The sequence below is a fragment of the Coregonus clupeaformis genome, unplaced genomic scaffold, assembly GCF_020615455.1.
Source record: "Coregonus clupeaformis isolate EN_2021a unplaced genomic scaffold, ASM2061545v1 scaf0179, whole genome shotgun sequence".
NCBI classification, from domain to species: domain Eukaryota; kingdom Metazoa; phylum Chordata; class Actinopteri; order Salmoniformes; family Salmonidae; genus Coregonus; species Coregonus clupeaformis.
Window position 1 is genome coordinate 514,936 of NW_025533634.1, and position 6,153 is coordinate 521,088.

Below are 6,153 nucleotides of genomic sequence, written 5' to 3' on the forward strand. Positions count from 1 at the left end.
AAATACTTATGTCATGCAATAAAATGCAAATTAATTACTTAAAAATCATACAATGTGATTTTCTGGATTTTTGTTTTAGATTCCGTGTTCTAGATTCTATGAACCTATGAAGTGTACCTATGATAAAAATAACAGACCTCTACATGCTTTGTAAGTAGGAAAACCTGCAAAATCGGCAGTGTATCAAATACTTGTTCTCCCCACTGTATATTGGTCCGCTAAAACAGGACTAGTAAAGGCCCAGCACACTACTTTTGTGAGAATAAAAAATAAATAAAAATTATGATTATAATTTGCCCGGCGCTACAGAAAGCTATATCGGTCCGTAATACAGGACTACTAAAGGCTCAGTGCACTACTTTTGTGAAGAAATATATATTTTTCTATATATACAGTATACAGTGGGGAAAAAAAGTATTTAGTCAGCCAACAATTGTGCAAGTTCTCCCACTTAAAAAGATGAGAGAGGCCTGTAATTTTAATCATAGGTACACGTCAACTATGACAGACAAAATGAGGAAAAAAAATCCAGAAAATCAAATTGTAGGATTTTTAATGAATTTATTTGCAAATGATGGTGGAAAATAAGTATTTGGTCAATAACAAAAATGTCTCAATATTTTGTTATATACCCTTTGTTGGCAATGACACAGGTCAAACGTTTTCTGTAAGTCTTCACAAGGTTTTCACACACTGTTGCTGGTATTTTGGCCCATTCCTCCATGCAGATCTCCTCTAGAGCAGTGATGTTTTGGGGCTGTCACTGGGCAACACAGACTTTAAACTCCCTCCAAAGATTTTCTATGGGATTGAGATCTGGAGACTGGCTAGGCCACTCCAGGACCTTGAAATGCTTCTTACGAAGCCACTCCTTCGTTGCCCGGGCGGTGTGTTTGGGATCATTGTCATGCTGAAAGACCCAGCCACGTGTCATCTTCAATGCCCTTGCTGATGGAAGGAGGTTTTCACTCAAAATCTCACGATACATGGCCCCATTCATTCTTTCCTTTACACGGATCAGTCGTCCTGGTCCCTTTGCAGAAAAACAGCCCCAAAGCATGATGTTTCCACCCCCATGCTTCACAGTAGGTATGGTGTTCTTTGGATGCAACTCAGCATTCTTTGTCCTCCAAACACAACGAGTTGAGTTTTTACCAAAAAGTTATATTTTGGTTTCATCTGACCATATGACATTCTCCCAATCCTCTTCTTGATCATCCAAATGCACTCTAGCAAACTTCAGACGGGCCTGGACATGTACTGGCTTAAGCAGGGGGACACGTCTGACACTGCAGGATTTGAGTCACTGGCGGCGTAGTGTGTTACTGATGGTAGGCTTTGTTACTTTGGTCCCAGCTCTCTGCAGGTCATTCACTAGGTCCCCCCGTGTGGTTCTGGGATTTTTGCTCACCGTTCTTGTGATCATTTTGACCCCACGGGGTGAGATCTTGCGTGGAGCCCCAGATCGAGGGAGATTATCAGTGGTCTTGAATGTCTTCCATTTCTTAATAATTGCTCCCACAGTAGATTTTTTCAAACCAAGCTGCTTACCTGTTGCAGATTCAGTCTTCCCAGCCTGGTGCAGGTCTACAATTTTGTTTCTGGTGTCCTTTGACAGCTCTTTGGTCTTGGCCATAGTGGAGTTTGGAGTGTGACTGTTTGAGGTTGTATACAGGTGTCTTTTATACTGATAACAAGTTCAAACAGGTGCCATTAATACAGGTAACGAGTGGAGGACAGAGGAGCCTCTTAAAGAAGAAGTTACAGGTCTGTGAGAGCCAGAAATCTTGCTTGTTTGAAGTTGACCAAATACTTATTTTCCACCATAATTTGCAAATAAATTCATTAAAAATCCTACAATGTGATATTCTGGATTTTTTTTCCTCATTTTGTCTGTCATAGTTGACGTGTACATATGATGAAAATTACAGGCCTCTCTCATCTTTTTAAGTGGGAGAACTTGCACAATTGGTGGCTGACTAAATACTTTTTTTCCCCACTGTATATACAGTTGAAGTCGGAAGTTTACATACAGTCGTGGTGAAAAGTTTTGAGAATGACACAAATACACATTTTCACAAAGTCTGCTGCCTCAGTTTTGATGATTGCAATTTGCATATACTCCAGAATGTCATGAAGAGTGATCAGATGAATAGCAATTAATTGCAAAGTCCCTCTTTGCCATGAAAATGAACTTAATCCCCAAAAAACATTTCGACTGCATTTCAGCCCTGCCACAAAAGGACCAGCTGCCATCATGTCAGTGATTCTCTCGTTAACATAGGTGAGAGTGCTGACGAGGACAAGGGAGGACATCACTCTGTCATGCTGATTGAGTTAGAATAAAAGACTGGAAGCTTTAAAAGGAGGGTGGTGCTTGAAATCATTGTTCTTCCTCTGTTAACCATGGTTACCTGCAAGGAAACACGTGCCGTCATCATTGCTTTGCACAAAAAGGGCTTCACAGGCAAGGATATTGCTGCTAGTAAGAATGCACCTAAATCAACCATTTATCGGATCATCAAGAACTTCAAGGAGAGAGGTTCAATTGTTGTGAAGAAGGCGTCAGGGCACCCAAGAAAGTCCAGCAAGCGCCAGGACCGTCTCCTAAAGTTGATTCAGCTGCGGGATCGGGGCACCACCAGTGCAGAGCTTGCTCAGGAATGGCAGCAGGCAGGTGTGAGTGCATCTGCAAGCACAGTGAGGCGAAGACTTTTGGAGGATGGCTTGGTGTCAAGAAGGTCAGCCAGGAAGCCACTTCTCTCCAGGAAAAACATCAGGGACAGACTGATATTCTGCAAAAGGTACAGGGATTGGACTGCTGAGGACTGGGGTAAAGTCATTTTCTCGGATGAATCCCCTTTCCGATTGTTTGGGGCATCCGGAAAACACCTTGTCCGGAAAAGACAAGGTGAGCGCTACCATCAGTCCTGTGTCATGCCAATAGTAAAGCATCCTAAGAGCATTCATGTGTGTGTTTGCTTCTCAGCCAAGGAAGTGGGCTCACTCACAGTTTATCCTAAGAACACAGTCAATAATAAAGAATGGTACCAACACATCCTCTGAGAGCAACTTCTCCCAACCATCCAAGAACAGTTTGGTGACAACCAATGCCTTTTCCAGCATGATGGAGCACCTTGCCATAAGGCAAAAGTGATAACTAAGTGGCTCGGGGAACAAAACATAGACATTTTGGATCCATGGCCAGGAAACTCCCCAGACCGTAATCCCATTGAGAACTTGTGGTCGATCCTCAAGAGGCGGGTGGACAAACAAAAACCCACAAATTCTGACAAACTCCAAACATTGATTATGCAAGAATGGGCTGCCATCAGTCAGGATGTGGCCCAGAAGTTAATTGACAGCATGCCAGGGCGGATTGCAGAGGTCTTGAAAAAGAAGGGTCAAAGCAAATATTGACTCTGCATAAACTTAATGTAATTGTCAATAAAAGCCTTTGACACTTATGCTTGTAATTATACTTCAGTATACCATAGTAACATCTAACAAAAATATCTCATAACACTGAAGCAGCGAACTTTGTGAAGACCAATACCTGTGTCATTCTCAAATCTTTTGACCACGACTGTACACTTAGGTTGGAGTCATTAAAATTCGTTTTTCAACCACTCCACAAATTTCTTGTTAACAAACTATACTTTTGGCAAGTCGGTTAGGACATCTACTTTGTGCATGACACAAGTAATTTTTTCAACAATTGTTTACAGACAGATTATTTCACTTATAATTCACCGTATCACAATTCCAGTGGGTCAGAAGTTTACATACACTAAGTTGACTGTGCCTTTAAACAGCTTGGATGTCATGGGTTTAGAAGCTTCTGATAGGCTAATTGACATAATTTGAGTCAATTGGAGGTGTACCTGTGGATGTATTTCAAGGCCTACCTTCAAACTCAGTGCCTCTTTGCTTGACATCATGGGATGTATTTACAGTGGAAGTCGGAAGTTTACATACACCTTGTCCAAATACATTTAAACTCAATTTTTCACAATTCCTGACATTTAATCCTAGTAAAAATTCCCTGTCTTAGGTCAGTTAGGATCACCACTTTATTTTAAGAATGTGAAATGTCAGAATAACATAGTAGAGAGTGATTTATTTCAGATTTTATTTATTTCATCACATTCCCAGTGGGTCAGAAGTTTACATACACTCAATTAATATTTGGTAGCATTGCCTTTAAATTGTTTAACTTGGGTCAAACGTTTCGGGTAGACTTCCACAAGCTTCCCACAATAAGTTGGGTGAATTTTGGCCCATTCCTCCTGACAGAGCTGGTGTAACTGAGTCAGGTTTGTAGGCCTCCTTGCTCACACACGCTTTTTCAGTTCTGCCCACAAATGTTCTATAGGATTGAGGTCAGGGCTTTATGATGGCCACTCCAATACCTTGACTTTGTTGTCCTTAAGCCATTTTGCCACGACTTTGGAAGTATGCTTGGGGTCATTGTCCATTTGGAAGACCCATTTGCCACCAAGCTTTAACTTCCTGACTGATGTCTTGAGATGTTGCTTCAATATATCCACATAATTTTCCTTCCTCATGATGCCATCTATTTTGTGAAGTGCACCAGTCCCTCCTGCAGCAAAGCACCCCCACAGCATGATGCTGCCACCCCTGTGCTTCACGGTTGGGATGGTGTTCTTCGGCTTGCAAGCGACCCCCTTTTTACTCCACACATAACGATGGTCATTATGGCCAAACAGTTCTATTTTTGTTTCGTCAGATCAGAGGGCATTTCTCCAAAAAGTACGGTCTTTGTCCCCATGTGCAGTTGCAAACTGTAGTCTGGCTTTTTTATGGCGGTTTTGGATCAGTGGCTTCTTCCTTGCTGAGCGGCCTTTCAGGTTGTGTCGATATAGGACTTGTTTTACTGTGGATATAGATACTTTTGTACCTGTTTCCTCCAGCATCTTCACAAGGTCCTTTGCTGTTGTTCTGGGATTGATTTGTACTTTTCGCACCAAAGTACGTTCATCTCTAGGAGACAGAACGCGTCTCATTCCTGAGCGGTATGACGGCTGCGTGGTCCCATGGTGTTTATACTTGCGTGCTATTGTTTGTACAGATGAACGTGGTACCTTCAGGCGTTTGGAAATTGCTACCAAGGATGAACCAGACCTGTGGAGGTCTACACATTTTTTTCTGAGGTCTTGGCTGATTTCGTTAGATTTTCCGATGATTTCAAGCAAAGAGGCACTGAGTTTGAAGGTAGGCCTTGACATACAATCACAGGTGCACCTCCAATTGACTCAAATTATGTCAATTAGCCTATCAGAAGCTTCTAAAGCCATGACATCATTTTCTGGAATTTTAAAGGCACAGTCAATTTAGTGTATGTAAACTTCTGAACCACTGGAATTGTGATACAGTCAATTATATGTGAAATAATCTGTCTGTAAACAATTGTTGGAAAAATTATTTGTGTCATGCACAAAGTAGATGTCATAACCGACTTGACAAGGAGTGGTTGAAAAACGAGTTTAATGACTCCAACCTAAGTGTATGTAAACTTCCGACTTCAACTGTATACACTACCGTTCAAAAGTTTGGGGTCACTTAGAAATGTTGTTGTTTTCAAAAGAAAAGCAATTTTTTTGTCCATAAAAATAACATCAAATTGATCAGAAATACAGCGTAGACATTGTTAATGTTGTCAATGACTATTGTAGCTGGAAACGGCTACAAAATATCTACATAGGCGTACAGAGGCCCATTATCAGCAACCATCAGTTACCACCATTATTGCTAATCCAAGTTTATCATTTTAAAAGGCTAATTGATCATTAGAAAACCCTTATGCAATTACGTTAGCACAGATGAAAACTGTTGTGCTGATTAAAGAAGCAATAAAACTGGCCTTCTTGAGACTAGTTGAGTATCTGGAGCATCAGCAATTGTGGGTTCGATTACAGGCTCAAAATGGCCAGAAACAAATAACTTTCTTCTGAAACTCGTCAGTCTACTCTTGTTCTGAAAAATGAAGGCTATTCCATGCGAGAAATTGTGTGTGTGTATATATATATTTATTTGTATTAATTTTTATTTATTTATAAGATTTTTCAGGGGGTGTTGCAGCACCCTCAGCATCCCTACTTCCCACAGCTACGTCTGTCATGGGTTATTTTG